Source organism: Gracilinanus agilis, chromosome 2 (assembly GCF_016433145.1).
Source record: "Gracilinanus agilis isolate LMUSP501 chromosome 2, AgileGrace, whole genome shotgun sequence".
In the NCBI taxonomy this organism is placed as follows: Eukaryota; Metazoa; Chordata; class Mammalia; order Didelphimorphia; family Didelphidae; genus Gracilinanus; species Gracilinanus agilis.
This window is the reverse complement of record NC_058131.1, coordinates 397,469,996-397,490,561: the sequence shown is the minus strand read 5'-3', so window position 1 is coordinate 397,490,561 and position 20,566 is coordinate 397,469,996. Positions and strand designations below refer to the sequence as shown.

The window sequence follows — 20,566 nt, the reverse complement described above, 5'->3', positions numbered from 1 at the left end:
ATGTTTTGGTATAAACTGAGCACATCCTAAGTATATCATAGCATCCTGGGATTGCTCACTTTCCTTTGTAAATTTTAAAGATAATGTCAGACATGGTAAAATGAAGAAAATACATGGCTGGATTGTATAGATAATGAGACCAAGAGTGGGAGGTGCACACCAAATGCCAGATTTATTACATTGTGAGCTTGTCAAGGAGAGACTCTCTTTTGCCTGTTCTTGTCTTCCCAGCGCTGAGCACAGTGCCTGGCATGCACCCAGCGCTTAATAAATATTTTTTGAAAAACTGACTGAATCAGTGGACGGATATGGGTAGAATTACTTGCTACAAATGAACTTTGTCAAATCTACTGTAAGTTAGTAGTCCTAAAAAGGCTGTAAATAACAATACCATGCTGTTAACCATGGATTAATGAGTACATACATCTTGGTTCTTTTTTTTTTTTAACTCCACATTTTATGATCCCATTTGGAGTTTTCTTAGCAAAAGATACTGGAGTGGTTTACCATTTCCTTCTCCAGGTCATTTTACAGAAGGAGATTCTGAGGCCAACAGGATTAAGTGACTTTCTCAGGATCACACAACTAGTGAGTGTTTGAGGCCAGATTTGAACTCAGGAAGATGATTCTTTCTGACTCCAGGCCAGGCATCCAATCCATTGCACCACTGGCTTCCATGGAACATTTAGAAAGGACTAGCACCTCTGGCTGTTCATCAACCTTTGGTGTCCACCTTTCACTCATCTTTCACTTCCAAGAAGATGTAGCAGATGTTTGATGCCAAGAATATGGTGGCATCTTATGACCTCTGCCATGAGCAGTACTTGGCAGTAGCCAGTGTGTTCTGTGGCTGCATGTCAATGAAAGAAATAGATGAGCAGATGCTGAATGTGCAGAACAAAAATAGCAGCTACTTTGTGGAGTGGATCTCCAATAATTTCAAGAGAACAGTGTGCAACATCCCACCCTACGGTCTCAAGATGGCAGCCAACTTCATTGGTAATAGCACCATCATCAAGGAGCTATTCAAGCATATCTCGGAGCAGTTCATAGCCATGTTCTACTGTAAGGCCTTCTTGCACTTAAGGGAATGGATGAAATGGAGTTCACTGAGGCTGAGAGTAATATGAATGACCTGGTCTCAGAATACCAGCAAAACCAAGATGCCACAGAAGAAGGGGAATTTGAAAAGAAAGCTGAGGAGGAAGAAGTGGCCTAAAGTACCTCCAGTTGGGTCTGCCAAAACACATACCCCACAATACCCTACATAATTCTGACCCCACATCATTCTAATTCTTTTCTGATACTACTTCTGGATTTTGACTTAACTGTGTGTTTCTTTAATTTTTCTGCCCCTCAAATACCTTCATATCATCTTCCAGTCCCATTTTCTTCAAACTTCTCTGACCCCACCACTTTTTTCCCCTTCTAATTCTCTTACACTGTCTCCCTGTCTCCAACCTCATCTGCATCCTACCTAGTTTCTCAGATCCTACAAAACATTTGTTTATTCAATTTCCCTAATGCTTTTCCCTTGATTTTTTTCCAGTTTCTCTGACTTCAATCTCTCTGAGCTTCCCTGATACCCTCCAAACCTTCTTTGACTTTCTTATTATCTCTCTGAAACTACTCCTAAAAGAGGGGAGGATATTAGAGAGAAGGATTTAAACTTAGAGATTACAATTCATAAAAAAGGGGTATTGAGTCATACATATAGAATGAATGATGGTATTGACTCAATCTCAAGGCCCTTATATTTTCCCCCTCTTCCAAATAAATCCCTTCCTCCCCCAAATACCTTCACCCTAAGCTGTGTATTGGGCATGTTTTCATTTTTCCAAATAACTGTTTGCTAACTCCCATTTTAGCCTAGTATTATGTTTTGGGTGGGGATGGCAGCCATACCCCAGTAAAACTGTCTTGGTAGACAGTTAAACCTGGGCTAAGCCAGGCTGAGAGTAACTGACAAGCCTTAAACCCATGAGTGAGTTATGGGTGTCTATCCCAAGCATGTGAAAACTTCCCCTGTGGCAAAATGGGCAGTTGAGAACAATTTGTTCCAACAGCCATTAAAGCAGCTAAAGCAGGCTCTATGGAGAATTTAAAGCTTGGTCAGAAATTGAAGACACCAAAGTAATCCACTGTATCCCAGATCCTCACCAGTCATCCTGACTTATTGCCACCAGGCTTTGATGACTCTAGAAAAGAAAGGGAGGCTGAAGACTTTGTGCAACTCTGCCTCACTTAAATTCAATTCACAATCAAGTTAAGACATCATCCTGGAATATCAAGGGTCCTCTTTGAAAATGAAGGATGAACAACAACAACAACAACAACAACAAGTAGCTTATATTGAAATCAAATGGTAAACCTGTAGACATGGTTATAGTCATGACCATATCCTTGCAATCACAAGAGGCTTAGGATATGTTAGATGTCCTGTGATCTATTACAGACCTAGTTTAATGCAATATGTCTTGTTCTGAGAACATCCAAAGAGGCCACTTTAGGTGTACCAACAAGTTCAAGAAGAGCAGTAATGTGTAATTAAATAGCAAGATAGGCAGGACTTAACTGCAAAGAGTTTTAAAAGCTAAATGGCGAGATTTGCTTCTTATCCTAAAAGACATAGTGTCACTGGAACTCTTTCTGGAAGGGAGTGAAACCTTCAGACCTGAACCTTAAGAAAATCAGTTTGCCAGCTATGTTTTGGATGGATTGAAGAAGGGAAAATCTTAAGGCAAGATCATTTAGGAGTCTTTTGCAATCATCTAATAATCCTCTAGGGTAGGATTTGTTGTTCAGGCACAACTCTTCATGACCCATGTACCATAATGCCTATGGGCTTTTCTTGATGGAGATGCTAGAGTGGCTTGCCATTCTTTCTCCAGTGGATTAAGGCAAACAGAAGTTGTGATTTGCCAAAGTCACATAACTAGTAGTGTCTGAACCTAGATTTGAAATCATGTCTTTTGATTCCAGTTCCAGCACATTATACTATGCAAATGCAATCTAAAACCAATAATAAAATATCATATAACCTTTGAAAAGGTGCTTGCTTCTCTGTGCTTTTAGGACATTTTGCTAAACTATGCCTAAATCAGGATAATAAAATTATTCTTAAAATTTAGATTGAGAGGAAGGGAGGAACAAGCATATATTGTCTACCATGTGCCCAGCATTGTACTAAAAAATTATAAACATTATCACATTTGATTCTCACAATAACCCTATTATGTAGGTGGTTGGAACCGCCCCTTTTACAGTTGAGGAAATTGAGGTAGACAGAGGGTAAATGATGTGCCTATGCACAAGGCCACAGAGGTAGTAAATATCTGAGGCTAGATATGAACTCTATCCACTTGAGTCTCATAGATATACTAATTCTACTAAAGTCTTTCTCAGATTCCTCAATGTGGTATGGAGGGTATCCTGGGTTCTCAAAGGTCATGTTAGAGGTTCTAAGTCCCAACAGACCCTGCACAGCTGGTAAAGGGAATTTGGCTATCTCCCTGTAGGACACTTGCTTTCAGTTCAGGAACTTCACCTTGGTGCTTAAGTTATCCTGATGGGTGAGCACAACACATGGCCTACTATATTTAGTGGCTCCAGACATGCATTTTCTTGGCATCTGCTCCTTGCTGCCTGTGTGCTCTCACCTCCTTCACTCACCCATTCCTGTTCTGGAATGTAGTCAAATTAATCTTTCTACATTAACAGGAAAGGAGTCATAATCATCTCTTGTATGGTTGTATTTATTTGTAATCTCTCCTCCCTGTTCACTATTTCTCAAAATATTGTATTATCTCCTATAATTAGACAATTATGGATTATCTCACTTTTGCATATGCATCTCCTAGTCCTTAATATAACACTTGGCAAATGTAAGAACTTAATATATTATTTTTTCTCCTCCCTCCCTCCTTCCCTCTGTCCCTCCTTTAATTCTTTCCTTTGTTCCTTCTTTCCTTCCTTTTTTCCTCTCTCCCTCCTCCCTTCCTTTCCTTCCTTGCCTCCTTTTTTCAGACTTTGGAGAGGCTAATCACCAGCCATGCTAGCCATAGGGTGATGAAATTTTAGCTGCAAAAATTGATAGACACTAAAAGCTTAGATGTGGGAACATTTGAAAATTTTTTGATGGAGGAAGCATTTATCCTGAGAAAATCACATACATCCTCAATTTACTAAAATATGAATGTCCAAGGGCAATCACCTGAGCAGGTTAAGATGAGGTTCAGTGTCCACCATGCTCTTGTGCCACTGCTATTTTCCTCAGCTTCCTCCTGGGTCATTTCTGTTAGTCAGTTCTGTCCTACCACCTGGCACAGGTTGGGAAAAGAGCTAAATGTTAAGGAGTTTGTTTGTTTGGTTATCTCTTCCCTCGAGTTTGCTTTGGATTATGATTAATTGAACTTCCTGGGCTAATTTGTTGCCTAATATTCTTATGCAAAACTGTAAATGCCATATTAAACTTAACTAGGAGAGGCAGGGGGTTATCTTCCCGTAAGCCCAAAGATATATGAACTATGCAAATGAGCATCAGTGCTAACACTGCCTTGTTTGTCTTCCCAGCATCCTAGCCACTGTTTTCCCTGCAGGATAACTTGAGCTAATCTAGTAATTAGTAGCAGGAAGCTTGCAAATCCGCAAGCTAATTTACAAATAAGAAAACTATGTTTAAAATGACATTAGCAGCTACAGCTCAATGCTAGGGCTGCTCACAACAGCTAAACTCCCCTAGCCAAATTCCCCTGTGGTGCTTAGAAAATCAAAAGGGCATTTGGGTCTGCCTTAGAACAAAAAACATGAAAGGGTATAAAGACAAAGCTGAAAACATCCAAGTCCAAAAAATCTAGAATTACAGAAATACTGGATGTTATCTATAATCAGATGCCAAAAAAACACCGGACCCTTGAATAATGCTTTTTTACCAGAGAATTTTATGTTAGGCTCATTTCTGTAGGTTATAAATTATAGCTCATTATTATGTGCATTCATGGAATCGTAGATTTCCAGAGATGAAAGAGAACTCAAAATTCATGTAGACTAACTGTCAAAGAGCAACTTTGAAAGCATGATTCCTGCCAGGATCCACCTGATAAAGGTGGATCACTTGAAGGTTTCCAATAATGGAGAAATCACTGTCTTTAAGTAATTCATTCTACATTTTTAATAACCTCTAATTCTTTGGAAGTTGTCATTTTTCTAACACTGAATTTTGAGCCTTCAAAGCCTCCTATAATTTCCTTCTCTACCCAAGGATCTTAAGTTGACTTCATAGGAACAACAACAACAACAACAACAACAACAACAACAACAACAACAACAACATTTAAGTCCTTCAGACAACTGCCTAACATCATGTTCCCCAAAATCTTTTCTTTTAACCTTACCAATTTCTTTGACTGGTTCTAGTATTGTAGAGTTTTAAGTTCCTTCACCACTTTGGTCATGTATCTGTGAATGCATTCTAACTTGTCGATATTGATCTTAAAAGGTGGTTCTTGGAATTAGGCACATTACATCAAGGTTTGACTAAGTGAGCTTTGCTGGAAAAATTTATAGCACAAACCCCTCAAAGGAAATTGACCTCTTAGTTCATACAGGAAAAATCAAGTGGGTGAAGAATGCCTATTGCCCAGATAATCACAAGAGGCTAGATGAACAGCCCATTGAACTAGTCCATGTTAGGCACTATAAATGGAAAATGATCTTGGCCAGGAATTGAATAGAAGGAAAACAAGCTGGATTGCATTCAAGAAACTAGACTGTACTTCCAATTCAAACACTCCATGACAGAAATGTCTTTCCTTTTTTTTTTTTTGCTCCAATATGTTTTTTATTGATGCTTTCTGATTGCAAATTATATAACACAATGATCTCTAGAGAATTAAAATTGTAAGTGACCCAATGGACATCAAGTAGATTCATCATGGGTGTAAGTAGGTTGTAACACATAACAAAAGATGACTTGCCCCAACAAATAGTATAAACAATTTCATGAAGGAAATGAATTATCAGTAAAGAATCTGTGCCAATTTTAATGAGAGCAATGGGATAGTACCTGGTTGTCTAAAATGCTACCTGGCTACCTACAGAATGTTAAAAGACTTATAAGAATGCCTTTGGACTTTTGAATAGATATTCTTTGGATGATTTACAGGAAGAAATGAGCAAGGATTTCATAGGATGAAAAGGTATGGTTAAGTTATCATTTATACTATTAGAGGAAGCACTTGTATCCATGAGATCACAGATCTATTAAGTACCAGTTTAGTGACTTAATAATAAAAGAAAATAAGGTTAGTCAGGCATGACTATCAACAATATGGCACAATGTTTAGAATGTGAGAGCTGGAGCCAGGGGAGATTAGAGTTCAAATACAGCTTCAGACACATACTCTGTAAACCTCTGTAAATTATTTAACTTGTTTGCCTCAGTTTCTTCCTCTATAAAATGAGGATAATAATAGAACATATTTCTCAGGGCTATTGTGAACATCATTGAGATAATATTTATACATATTTTGTAAATCTTTATGTACTATATAATAATAAAAATAATAATTATATACAATATATGGGTACTCTGTGATCACTTTATACATTTCCAGTTGAAATATTGTATTTGACTAATTACATTAGTCAATTGTATGATTGTTTGTTTCCTAACAATAGGATTAAAAAATGGTTCATCAAATGAGGCCCCACAAAATTTTATAATATATGAAATATTGACCTTATTTACTAGGAAGTGAAAAAAGGATTTGCTTAAAGATCCCAGTTTGGAATTGTAATAACTTGATGTCTAATAATAGGTCCAGAAGTTAAGGCATTAAAAGTTTTTTTAAATAGTTAAAGGGTTTAACACCCATGCCCAATTTATCATTTCCAATAAAACAAAACAAAACAAAACTTCTCCATGAATCCATTTGTCATCTCCCATGAAGTATATTCCTCATTTTCCAGTTTAGAACATTTTCCTTTTTCTTTGGCAAATTGTATTTCTCTCTTTAGTCAAAATTCTGTACAACTTTTACCTTCTTCACAAATGCTTCCAAAACTGTTTATCTCACAATTCAGCTTTTGCTGTAGACTACAGCTCCCTCTTGGTATAGCCTTGTATGTAAGCCAAATGTTTGTTAAAATAATTTATACCTTCCTATCAACTACAATGATATTTATGGAACCATTTCTTCTCAGGACTCCTTTGCTGGATCTTTTCTTAGGTTAAGCCCACTAACCATGGGTGTCTCCCAGGGATCTGTTATAGGCTCTCTTCTTTTCTCCCTCTATACTATTTTCTTGAGAGTCTTATCAGTTCCCCATAAATTCAATCATCTTCTTCATGCAGATTATTCTCAGATCTGTTTGTCTAGTTTTAAACCCTTTCCTGACTTGACATCTTTCATTTCCAGCTGCCTGTTGAACACCTTGGACTAAATGTTTTATAAACATCTTAAACTCAACATGTCTAAAGTGGAATTAAGTATCCCACCCCTTTCCCTGAGACCCATGTTGGCAAACCTATGGCATGTGTGCCAGAGGGGGCTGCTCCCTTCCCCTTCTCCATGTGTACCTGAAGACATTTCTCATATCACCCCACCACTCTACCCTGCAACAGCACAATGGGAGTGCTTCCTCCCTCCCCTGTCTGTGATAAGGTGGGGTGCTCCTATGCAGTGTGAGGGTTGCAGTTTGGGCACTTGGACTCTAAAAGGTTTGCCAACACTGCCTTAGACCTTTTCTCTTACTAACTCTCCTATTTGTAATCATTCTTCCCAGTCATGCAGATTTGTAACTTAGGTGACATCTTTGATAACCAACTTTCACAATCTATTGTTAGGTCTTATTGATTTTTCCTTCATAAAATCTCTCATATACACACCCTTTTCCCAACTGATACTGCCACCATGATGAGGATACAGGCTCTCATGACTCCATTCCTGGATTTTTCCAATAGACTCATGATTGGTCTGCTTCCAGTCTCTTCCCATTCTGCACTATCTTTCACTCAGCAAATAAAGTGATCTTCCTAAGACAGGTCTGGCTATGTAACCTCCATATACACACTTGGTGAACTCCACTGGTTCCCTCTTACTTCCAGGATCTGTTTATTTTTAAAACTTTTCATGATCTAACTCCCTCCTATGTTCTTATGCCTTATTTCACTCTATATATCCTGAAATACAGTGACACTGTCTTGCTGTTCTTGAAATAAAACATTCCTGTTCTGACTCAATATATTTTCTTTTATTCTAGATTGTATGTTGATATAATTTTTAATAATCATTTTCTGATGTTTTGCAATCCATATTCTTTCTCTCCCTCCCAACCCTCCCTCTTTCTCAAGATGGCAGGTTGAATGATATCGGTTGTACATATGTTATGTAATGGTTAAATTTAATGGTTGGATAATAATTTTGTGAAATTATGTGGTCACCAATGTTTATTATATTTTGAGTCAGAAACTTATTCACAAATATTTACAAATAGAGAGAAAATAATAAAGAAGAGAAATGTGAGGGAGATAGCAACCTAAAACTTTCAATCAGAAAGGCTGGTAGTGAGTAACCACACAGCCTCCTCCAAGATGGAAGCTAGTCTCTTAGGAAACTAGGAAAGTAGTCAGCCTTTCATGCACCCAACAAAGTAGTCCAGGAGTCAGAGTCTAAGTTGAAGCCTAGCTCCAAGCCCATGATCCAAGCCACAGTCTCCAGCAAGCTCCCTTGAAGACTCTTCACAGTTCAAAGGTTATCTCCAGAAGACAATCTGTTCAGACAATCTTCTCCAAGACCATCTTCCCAGACTGAGTTCAGGGCTTGCTTTTATGGTGACTCCCTGTTCCTGCCCCTCTTCACAGGGGCCAATCACAGCTTCCAAATAGTGTAGCACTGCCCAGGGGGCAGTGTTTGTGGGAACCAGGTCGCACTTTCTGGAAGGCTGAAAACTCATTGAAAGGGTTCACAGTTTCTGAGGGTGTGAACTCTTAAAAGAATTCACAAGTTTCTGGCTGGGTTAGAAAAAAGGGTGAAGCTCTCCAAGTATCTTGCTGGCTTCTCACCTAGATCTAAGTAAGGTCTGAATTCACTAAGTGATTTTTGAGCTCCTCCACCTAGTTCAAGCTTGTGTTGACTCAATCAAAAGGTAGACAAAGGAGAGTTAATCCTGTCCTCACAATCTAGTGAGGTACTTAAATTAGTATTAACTCAGGATAGACACTAAAGAATTCTCTTTCACAATTATCATAAAATACATATTTCTATTATTCTCCTGTTGTGAAACAAGACACATTGCTTAGACTAGAGAAAATTTCACAGATGAAATAAAGTGAAAAATGGTGTACTTCAATCTGTATTTAGACTCTGTCAGTTCCTTTTTGTAGCAGTGGATAGTCTTTTTTTGTCATAAATAACTTGGAGTTGCTGGATCCTTGCCTTGTTGGTCATCATCTTATTTTATTGCTATTACTGTGTACAGTGTCCTTCTGGTTCTGTTTATCTTGGTTTGTATCACTTCATACAAGTTTCTCCAGGCTTGATTTTTTTTTTTGTGATCATCTTGTTTGTCATTTCTTATAATATAATAGTATTGCATTACAATCATACACCACAACTTTTTCAGTCATTTCCTAACTGATGGACATCCTTTCAGTTTCCAGGTCTTTGCCACCACAAAATGAGCTGCTATGACTCCATACATTTTTACCATCCTGTCCCCCATGACTGGAATTCTCCTCATCCCCATCCCTTGGCTTTCTTAGCTTTTTTCCTAGTCTCAGTTAACATCTTACCTTCTACAAGAAGTCCTTCCCAATCTTTCTTGATGATAGTGCCTTCTCTGTTGGACTAACTGTAATTTATCCAGTATAGATCTTGCTTGTACATAGATGTTTGCAAGTTGTCTTCCACACAGTAGATGGCAAAGTCCTTGAAAATAAACACCATTTTTGTTTTGTTTTTTTCTTTACATCTCTATTATAGCACCATGCCTAGCACATGGTAGGTTCTTAATAAAATATTGTTGACTGACTGAAAGCATAAAATGATTCATTTCAAATTGATCTATTCCATTAGTAAGAATTAGTATTCCATTAGTAAGAATTCTGAATAAGAACTAGAGAAATAGTTTAGGATACAAGAAGATAAGGGGGAAAAGTGAAGTATAGGGGAAGGAGCACTAAACTTGGAGTTAAAAGATGCCAATTTCAGTTCTAGCTCTGTCGCTTACTAGTTGTGTGATCTCGGGAAAGAAAATTGTCCTCTTTAAGCCTCATCCAATTTCTTTATCTGGGAATTAGTGATGATAATTGTAATTCCACCTATATCACCTGGTTGAAGAGAGAATGAAAAGAGGAAAATGCATGTGAATATCTTTGTAATGTGTGAAGACAATACATGTCAGATACTAAATGTGCAGAGAACAGTTTTGCTGGAGTTGAGAATTAGTCCAATCCAGACTTTTAAAAGTATAATTCCACTCCTGAGTATCAACACTAAGGAAGTCAAAGATGGGGAAAAAAGGTCATGTAGATATTGAAATATTTGTAGTAGTACATTTCCATATTGCCCCAAATCCTGGAAATGATGTAGTTGCGCATCAATTGGAGAATACCTAAAGCAATTCACATATGTAAAAAAATATATTTACAACTTAAAAATGGGAAGTACAAAAAATTCCAAGAAGACTTTTATGAACTAATATTCTGTGATATAAGCAGAACATCTATAGTTAGGATGACTATAATTGTGTAAATAAAAATAAAACTAATAGACATTTTGTCTGATCAATTGTAATAAGCAAACTTGGCCCCCTAAAACTGATTAAGGGGGAAAAACAAATAAAAACATGAGGGACTATGAATGTGAAATATTGTATATCCTTTCATATATAGCCATTATACTCACTGGCTTTAACTATTTTTATTTCTTACAGAGGAGGGTTCAATGGTGGTTTGGATAGGGATGGGAGGTAAGGGAAAGATACTCCAACATAAAATAGAAAACCACTTTTTTAAGGGCAAAGAGAAAGCAAAATAAATCCTTTCCCATAGTGCTTCAATAGAGGTCTCAGAAGGCTCTGAAATAGTTACTAAATACCCTATGTGCCATCACTTTGCTGCTATCTGGAGAAAATTCCCTATAGTGAAGTGTAAGCACACACCAACAGTTGTAACAAAGCCTCATTGTCTAGTGAGAGACACATCCATTGACTGTGTATTGATTTAATGAGCAGGTCAGTTTACCACTCTCCTAAGGATGCCAATGAAGATTAGTACAGAGATTACTCTGGACAGCCAAAGTTCAGAGAAAAGAGGTAGATTATAGCCAAAGAAGCAAATCAAAACTGATGTCTAAAGGATGGTCCAGTGAGAAATCCATCAAGTTATAAACAGAACTTAATGGCTAAGATGCTGCCTGCCTGCTTTGGCAGCTCACAAGTGAGACAAGAAGGGCTATAGGGTCAACTTGGAGTTATTTCCAGGATTATCACAATAGTAGTTTAAAGTTAACTGCAGGAGATTTCAAATGAAATTGATGGAAGCCCAGATCTCAAAACTTGCACACCATGTGTTTTTGTGCTATCTTATAAGAAGCATATAAATGATTTGAATGAAACTTTGGCATCTGATTCACTTGTACCAAATGATATAAGGCAGTTCTAAATGTCACACTTTAAAAGAGACATTAATAAACTAGAATTTATTCCACAAGATGGTGCAACTAGTGATGAGAGAGGTCTAGAAACCATATTATATGAGGAATGGTTGAAGGTATTAGATATCTTTAGCTATTTATGTGAGAAGATGCCATAAGCAATAATTTTTGTCATTCAGCCATTTCAATTATGTATGACTTCATGACCCCATGTGGAGTTTTTCTTGGCAAATATACAGGAGTGGTTTGCCAATTCCTATTCTAACTCCTTTATTTTATTTTATTTTAATTTAATTTAATTTAATTTTAATTTAATTTTTAAACCCTCACCCTCTGTCCTGGAGCCAATACTATGCAGAAGAGTAGTAAGGGTTTAATGGGGGTTAAGTGACTTGCCCAGGGTCACACAGCTAGGAAGTGTCTGAGGTCAGATTTGAACCTATGACCTCCCGTCTCTAGGCCTGGCTCTCAATCCACTGAGCCACCCAGCTGCCCCCTCTAACTCATTTTACAGAGAAGGAAGTGAGGCAAACTGGGTTAAATGACTTGCTCAGGGTCATACATTTACTAAGTGTCTGAGGATTTGAACTCATGAAGAGAACCTCCCCTATTTCAAGCCCAGTGCTTTATCCATTGCACCATCTAGCTGTTCAGATAACAATTTCTATTTATGAATACCTCAAGACCTATCATGAAGCTGAAGAACTAGAGCTATTTGCATGGTTCCAAAGAGCACAAACAAGATCAATTAATGAAAACAGAGGGGAAAAAAGAGTTTGGGTCAATCTTAAGGATTGTATATTGTGACATAAAGGATGCTTATCTTAGAGTTGGAAAACCTGGGTTACAGTCTGTGCTTTGCAGCTGATGATGTATGACTTTGGAATCTGTCACCTTAACTATAAAATGAGCTACACTAGGTTGGATAATCTGTACAGTTTTTTTTGTTTCCAACAGTATTCTGGGTCTATGAGGTCTTTTTTTTTTAAACCCTTACCTTCAATCTTAGAATCAATACTGTGTATTGGCTGCAAGGCAGAAGAGTGGTAAGGGTAGGCAATGGCGTTTAAGTGACTTGCTCAGGGTCACATTGCTAGGAAAGTGTCCGAGGCCAGATTTGAACCTAGGACCTTCTGTCCCTAGGCCTGGCTCTCAATTCCCTGAACCACCCAGCTGCCCTCGGGTCTATGAGTTCTAATGAATAAATTTCTAATGCATAGCTATGTCCAAAAATGTCTTAGGTTGCTTTTAAAGGTACTGAGTTTCCTGTCACTATAAGTATAACAGCAAAGGCTGAATGACCAGCTGTTAGGACTGTAATGGGGGAGATCTTAAGGTGGATACCTGATTGGGATATATAACTGTTAAGAACCATTTGAAATTATATGAATCCATGTTTCCAGATCTAATTCCCCACTCTCATTATTATCTCAGATTTCTTTCCTCAAATTCAAAAGGTAGTCCAGTTAATAAAACAACAAAATGACTTGATTTTGTCCAGTGATAAACAAATCTTGTGTTGCAATTAACCTCAGCTCTTCCACTATCAACCTCCCACTGGACATCAAACTAGAAAATGCTTTCAGCAAAATAGTTGGCAGTAGCCTTCTATTTTAAGGATGATTCTTCTTACTTTGTTTCTTTTTATTCCTAGATCTGGAAAAAAAGGCTCCTACATTAAAGCCAGTGTTGCAGGCACATTGAGAGGATGCTAAGGAATATGGTTGGATTGACTAGAGAGCAGCTGTCTCTTTAGCTTAGCTAATCATGTATATATTCACCTGTGCTACCACTGCCAGATTTATTGCTTGTTTGACTGAATTCTTCTACTTAGCCACAAGGTAAATTGAAAAGACATGCATCAGTTGCTGTTGGCCTTCTTGTCATCAATCCCATTTGGGTAAGGATTCACATGCAGTAAAATTATGATATGCAGATGGTCCACTGATCACAAAGCACTTGTCATTCTGAGTATATTTATTTTTTACTTGTGTGGACTTGGATATCTATTGTAGCTTCTTGCCTTTCCAAGTGTGAGTAGGAGACTCAGGAGACTATCCTTTGACTTAGAAATCATGGGAATTTTTCTCTTATATTCTTATCAGTCCTTCCCAATGAGGATGACCAGTGTGCCATTTCTTACAAAGTTCTCTCAACCTCTTCCAGGACAGAAAGGAACAACATTGACTCTGGGACTACAATTCCCAGAAATTCACAATATCTCTTTATGTTCACAGAAGAATTAGTCTCCCCCAAGCCTCACTACACATAAATCCTAAATGCAATCTAAAATAGAATCTAAGAAGATCAAGGGACTTTGTCATTGTCTCAAGGTGCTGTAGGGGTTTCCACCTCTGCCTCGCCTTCTCCAATATTTTAGGTACTTTTTAGAAGATTTTGGAGGTTGTAGGGCATTTTTTATAATAACTAGATAATGATCTCTGATACCTGTAATGAGATTTGAAGGGACAAATGGAAGAGAAGTACAATAATTTATCCCTGTTAAAGAAAGACCCAGTAAGAGATGCTGACCATACTGGGAAGGATGTAACTGAATGGACACTAGTGTAAAGTAAAGATAGAGGAAATTCATTGACCCCAAATAGACTAGAAGTATGTCTTGGGGTGAGGTAAGTCAAAGAAGTACCAAAGCAATGTGAGTAGTTCTTTTTGAATTCCAACTGGTCAGACCAGCTTGAATTATGTGGTTTAAGATCTTAGTCTAAAGACCTACAACATTTTTCTAAGACGGCAGACTAGCAGACAAGTAAAAGACATAGAAGTTGAAGTAAGGAGAGCCTCAAAGAATAGCTCTTAAGCCCAAAGAACAACAAAATATTAGATAGCAGAAACCAAGGATAGAGCTTCCACAGATGAGTTGAGAAACATGATCCCTAGACCATGTCAAAGCAGGAGGGGCTCCCAGAAAAAATATCCTTTCCCTACTGGCTTATGAGTGTGTGGGCAATTGTGCCTTGTTACCCATAGAGTATATAATGTGGACTGAGAATGTTTCCACCGTTTCTGAGGATCAAATGTGATCATATATAAAAATTACTATGTATCTTAAAGAGTTATATGTCAGTTAAAATTGTTAATAATTACATTTATGACAACTATTTACCTTGGTGACCTATTCCAATTAAAAAAAACTTCCCTATTTTATTTGTGGGTCCTTTCTGGTCTTTTGGCCATATATTGGAATGGGCCATAAGTTAAGTATTATCCCAAATATCGAACCCATATATCAGCATATTTCCAGGCTTGGGTGGTATACCTGCTTTATCAGAGTGATTCGGAAGTACATGAAGGGGGTACAAACAAAGTATGATGAAAATCAAGAGGAAAAGAAGATTTACTTCTTAGAATCTAATCAATGATGGATTCACAGAGGCAATAAAATATGAGACAGATCTTGAATGATCATCAAATGTTTGCAAGCAGCTTGGTGGTAAAATGGATAGAGTGCTGGACTTGGAGTCAGGAAGAACTGAGTTCAAATCTTGCCTCAGACACTTGGTCTGTGACCATAGTTAAGTCATTTAACCTTTCTCAGTTAAGTTTTTTAACCTTTCTCTCTCTTTCCTCATCTTTTAAATCAGAATAATAAAAGCTCATATCTCATGCAGTAGTTGTTAGGATCATATGACATAATATATGTAAAGTGACTCAAATTTTAAAATGCCTTATAAATTTTTATAATAATTGTTATTACAGGCAGAGATATAGATGAAGGTTTTGTCAGGGGAAGACATGTGTAGGGGCTAAGGAACAATATGGGCAGGTAAGGAGAAACAGAAAACAGAAGAATGCATTAGAGAACAAGTATTCAGAGGGCATAAGTGGTGTGGAGGTAAATATACCAGAACCAAACTGTAGAGGATCTTGATTTCTAGTCTGGGGAGTCTGAACTTTGTTACCTTGGAAATAACACAGAACTACAAAATTAGTCAGAAAGACCAAGTCTTTGCTTACCTTTTGATCCAGCCATACTGCTGCTGAGTTTATACCCCAAAGAGATCATAAGGAAAAAGACTTGTACAAAAATATTTATAGCTGCACTCTTTGTAGTGGCAAAAAAATTGGAAAATGAGGGGGTGCCCTTTGATTGGGGAATGGCTGAACAAATTGTAGTATCTTTTGGTGATGGAATACTATTGTGCTAAAAGGAATAATGAACTGGAGGAATTCCATGTGAACTGGAACGACCTCCAGGAATTGATACCAAGTGAAAGGAGCAGAACCAGGAGAACATTGTTCACAGAGATTGATACACTGTGGCACAATCAAGTGTAATGGACTTCTCTACTAGCAGCAATGCAGTGATCCAGGACACTACTGAGGGACTTATGAGAAAGAATGCTATTCACATCCAGAGAAAAAACTGTGGGTGCAGAAACACAGAAGAAAAACAACTGCTTGATCACATGGGTCTATGGGGATATGATTGGGAATGTAGACTCTAAGTGATCACTGTAAGAAAGCAATGCTGCCCTGGAACTTTGGAACTGTGTCAGAATGCTGTGGAAAGAGATCCAGTGACTGTTGGAGAGAAACAAAGGGTTCTGGGAAGGAAACAGGCTGAAGGAGCAGCTTTTGGGGAAAGCCAATGTGGGAGGTGGTTGTTTATTGGCATTGAGACCCCAGAAGTGAGTTTTGGAGGTTATTTACCAGACATTCAAAGAAAACTAGCATTTCTCCTGTTATATCCTGTTTCATCTTGGTTCCTGAGGTTCACTGACAACCAGCAATAGCCTCAACAGAGTTGGGGGGGTGTCTGGACTTCCTTTGGGGAGCCGATTCCCAGACCCTTCACTTGCTTTGGGCATTGCCCAGTAATATCCCTCTGTGTATAATATCAATTAAGTAGCTTTAGAGATAAATGTAATAGTGGACTCAGGATAGTGATGTTTGGGGAACACGGAGATCAGGTCTTGGGATCTGAATCTCTGGGGGAACCTGGTTTTGGTGAAGGAGTGGGGGCTTAGGGAAGTACCCTGCACCCCCTTTCCTGTGAACCCCATTCCTATTCCTCTGTTATTAGTTCCTGAAGTAAACTTTCAAGTTTAACAAGTCAGATCTGTGTGAATTCTATTGATGGGAGGCATAGTGAAGGGGTAGTGAAGGGAAGCAGGCTGTCCTTCATTTTTAAGCCTGACTCCCCTACTGTGAGCAACGGGGGAAGTTTCTGTGTACCCCATCCAGCACCAACATCTTATCAGGGTTATACTCATTTCCCCTCGAGGGGACAACATCCCTTTAACCCCTCAAACCTGGCACAACTTTCTGGGGACCCTCATTTTCCTCAGAAAACCCCTTTTGTCTCCTAGAAAGGAGGGGTGGCTGTGTTGGAGGAGAGGACATTACACATCTTACTAGGGGGTTCCCAACTACACCTCTATCCTCCTAAGCACCCCCCTTCTTACATCAACCTAGTGCAAATATCAATAATATGGAAACAGGTCTTGATCAATGACACATGTAAAATCTAGTGGAATTTCTCCTTGGCTTGTTGACTGGAAAAAACAAACAACACAGAACTATTAAATAGTCAGAAAACCACTCTTTAATTAAGGAAAGGGGTATAGGGCTGAGTTAGGCCTCTACCCAGAGCTGCACACCACACACCTACAACAGAGTCCAAGAATTCAACTCTGGTTGCTCTGGTCACTGACTCCTGGGAAAGTCAACCACACTAGATCGGACAATTATGAGGAACAAAAGAATCTGGGGAACCTATATATCAGTGATTCCCAAAGAGGGCACTACCACCCCTGTTATAGAGAAATGAGAAAATCTTTGAATCTTTAGGTTAAAAGGAGGGATAAAGGTGAGGTAGGTATTAGGAAGGAGGAATGAAGGGGATGGCTGAATGTAGGGAAGAAAAGAGTGAGGTGATATATTGGATGGTGAGGGAATAGGTGGGGTATTCAGGAGAGGCAGCTTAAAACAGGCTAGACACTGAAGGGTAGAGACAGAGGACAATGGGGAGTAGGCTGAACCCTTCAAGACAGGAAAGTTGTCCCTATGGACATAAAGGAGTTGGGCCAGTCAGAAGTGTTTAAATCTGACTTGAGGGCTTTCTCTTGTTAGTTTCCAAAGTCCATTGTGGGAAGAGTCAAAGGGGCTCCTTCCTGCCAGTGAAACTGATGGCAGGAAGTCTTGGGTAAGGACTTCCTGCCAAGATGGATACCCTCGGTTCCCTCAAGAAATAAAGAGAAAACAATTCCTTCCCTCTTCGACCCTTGCTTAAATTTTCAACACCAATGATTCACCAGAGGGTCTGAGTAGGTAACAAAGGGAGTTTATTAATTTTAGGGTTGATCAGAAAGGAGAGAGGGGTTAAGGGTTTTGTAATAGCCTCTAGGGAGAAACTGAAGCTGGGGGAAGGGTCAGGAGAGGGTTAGACTGAGGGAGAGCCTGCTCTCCCAGTCCAAAGATTTGGCTGCCTTAAAGTAAAGTATATACTAGATCAATAAAATAAGGGACATGTTGATTTAAAGATGTCCTACTTGTCTACAGAAAACTAAACCCACAAAGTCTAATCACCACAACCAAAACCACCCTTCCTCCCAGAGCTCAAAGGGAAAATCAGGTAAGATAATAGGGGTATAATATGGAGAAGGTCAGGGAAAGGTCCAGAGAAATCAGCTAGATTCAAATTGCCAAAGACAAAAAGCACAGGCCAAAGCAAGGCTGAAAGTCAAAAGCAGAGCCTCATTTGGACCTTCTGCTCTCTTCAAGCCTCAGGTTCCAACTGACTTTTGTGTCAAGATTCCAAGGCTTAACTGCCAGGGGTGTTTACAGTTGACTCCTTGCAAGAGCAAAAAGCCTCTGTTGCATCCTTGCATTGCACCCCCTGGTGCGTGCTTCAGTGATCCAGGAGGGAGGTGATGGCCACAGCTGCATTTATCTTTCCTATTAATTGCTATTAAAATAAAAAAATTAATTTCCAGGGGGCTAAGTAATATTTTTTCTGGAAAGGGGGCAGCAGGCCAAAAAAGTTTGGGAACCACCGCCTTATACCATTTGGGAAGATCCAGGGGCAGGGAAAGATGTTTAACATTACCATAGCTACAAAGAAATGGGATGTTCAAACTATCCTGACAAGATACAATGAAGGTTAGGAAAGGAATTCATAGCCAGAGATAGGGTGTAAGGGAAGGGACTACTGTTGTATTGAATCTCTGGGAGCTTGAAGTTCATTCAATGATTGACAGATAAGTCAGTTGGATAGAATGTTCCCAGAGAGGCATGCAAGAGTCAGGAGAGGCAGTTGAGAACCCTGAGCAGAAGTTCTGGGTCTTTGACCTGTGCTGAGGCTAGAGATCAGTGGATCCTGGTCTTGGAGTGAGAGGGTGCAAACATCTCTCTGCAAGCTCTTCCTGTACTTGATATACTGTTATCAACCTGTACTTGACCACCACCTCAGTGTCTACTGTCCCTAGATATTAGGAGTTTCATCTTCTATCGAGGCTTCCCAGGGCCCGGGAGGGATCCGGGAAGTGGGCAGGAGATGAAGAAGAGGGTGGAAAGGGTGGATATATCTCAACTGTTAAGGCTAAGATCTACAGAAGAAGAAGCTAAAGATTTCCCAGCAGTTTACCTACTCTGGTTTAGTCCTGGCCATGCTGAACCAGAGGGAAGTTACATTGATTCTTCATTTGCCAACAGGGAGAGTTTCATTAGTAACAATTAAAATAGGGTCTCCTATACCTCAGTCCTTTACCCTTATCCTTCTTGTTAAATATATAAAGTTTAAAGTACTTCCCTAAATTGGTTTCCAAAGATCATTTGGGAAGGGAGTCAACGCAGTCAGAATATCAATGTTATCCCAGCTGAAGTGCCCAAATTTAATAATATCAATTAACCCTAGGTGGGTCCTGAAGGGATAAACCACTTTGACATGAAGGATCCTGCCTGGGCAACTGTTATAAGGAGAAGTGTCATCTTATCCTCTCTGTACATCATTTCTACTACCTCAAATAGATACTAGTGACCTCCTTTAAATATAACACTACTGACAATGCATAATAAAAGGGTCTTTTGCCCAGGTATGGGTCTTTCCTGGAAAAGGGTCTGATATAATGGGGAAGACAACCTAAGACAAAGAGTATATAGCATATGTTTAGTCCCACCTAACTGGGACTGTCATTTATCTCATGGTCCAGTATTCAGTCTGAAACTGCTAGCCTGAGATTCCTTTCAGGGAGGATACTCACGGTAACAGAGAACGAGTACAAGTTTTGGGGTCTCCAACTTACAAGCCAGTCCTAAAACTTGGGGTTCATCAGATCTTACTAGGGTACAAGTTAGGAGTTTCTAGATTCCACATCAATAGGCTATTGGAGGATGATGGGAGGAGGAGAAGGAAAGAACATGAATCACGTAACCATGGGACAATATTCTAAACTAATTAAATAAATAAATACACTTAATTTTTTAAAAAGAAAAAAAAAAGAAAGACCAAGTCTTTAATCAGGAGAGAAATAAGTCAAATATTTGGCCACAGCTAGAGCCCAGTGCCAAATCTTTACAGGACCCTGGAACTCTTGGGACAGTATCCCTGGGAGAGAGATGATTTTCATATTCAATCCCATACAGAGTCAGAAGCCAAAACCTTTACAGAATCTACACCCTGAAACTCTGGGGGGAGAGGGATAAGTCCAATAGTTGTCCACATCCAGAGCCCATCACTAAAACCTTTACAGAGTCTACACCCTGGGACGCTGGGGACAGTATCCCTGGGAGAAATCACCAAGCAAGATGGTAGCTCTAATAAACCATGAAACCTAGGGAACTTATATACCTCCTGGGGAACTGAGTACTGGAGAGCACGATTGATTAGATTTACAATGGCTACAAAGAAATGAGGAGTTCTAGACAGGATTATCAGGGAGAGGCTGATT

The 20,566-nt window shown here is 39.0% G+C and overlaps 1 pseudogene; it reads left to right on the top strand.

Moving 5' to 3' along the window:
- Positions 1–770: 770 nt before the first annotated feature.
- LOC123235622 lies at positions 771–1,219 on the top strand (annotated as a pseudogene).
- The last annotated feature ends 19,347 nt before the right edge of the window (positions 1,220–20,566 follow it).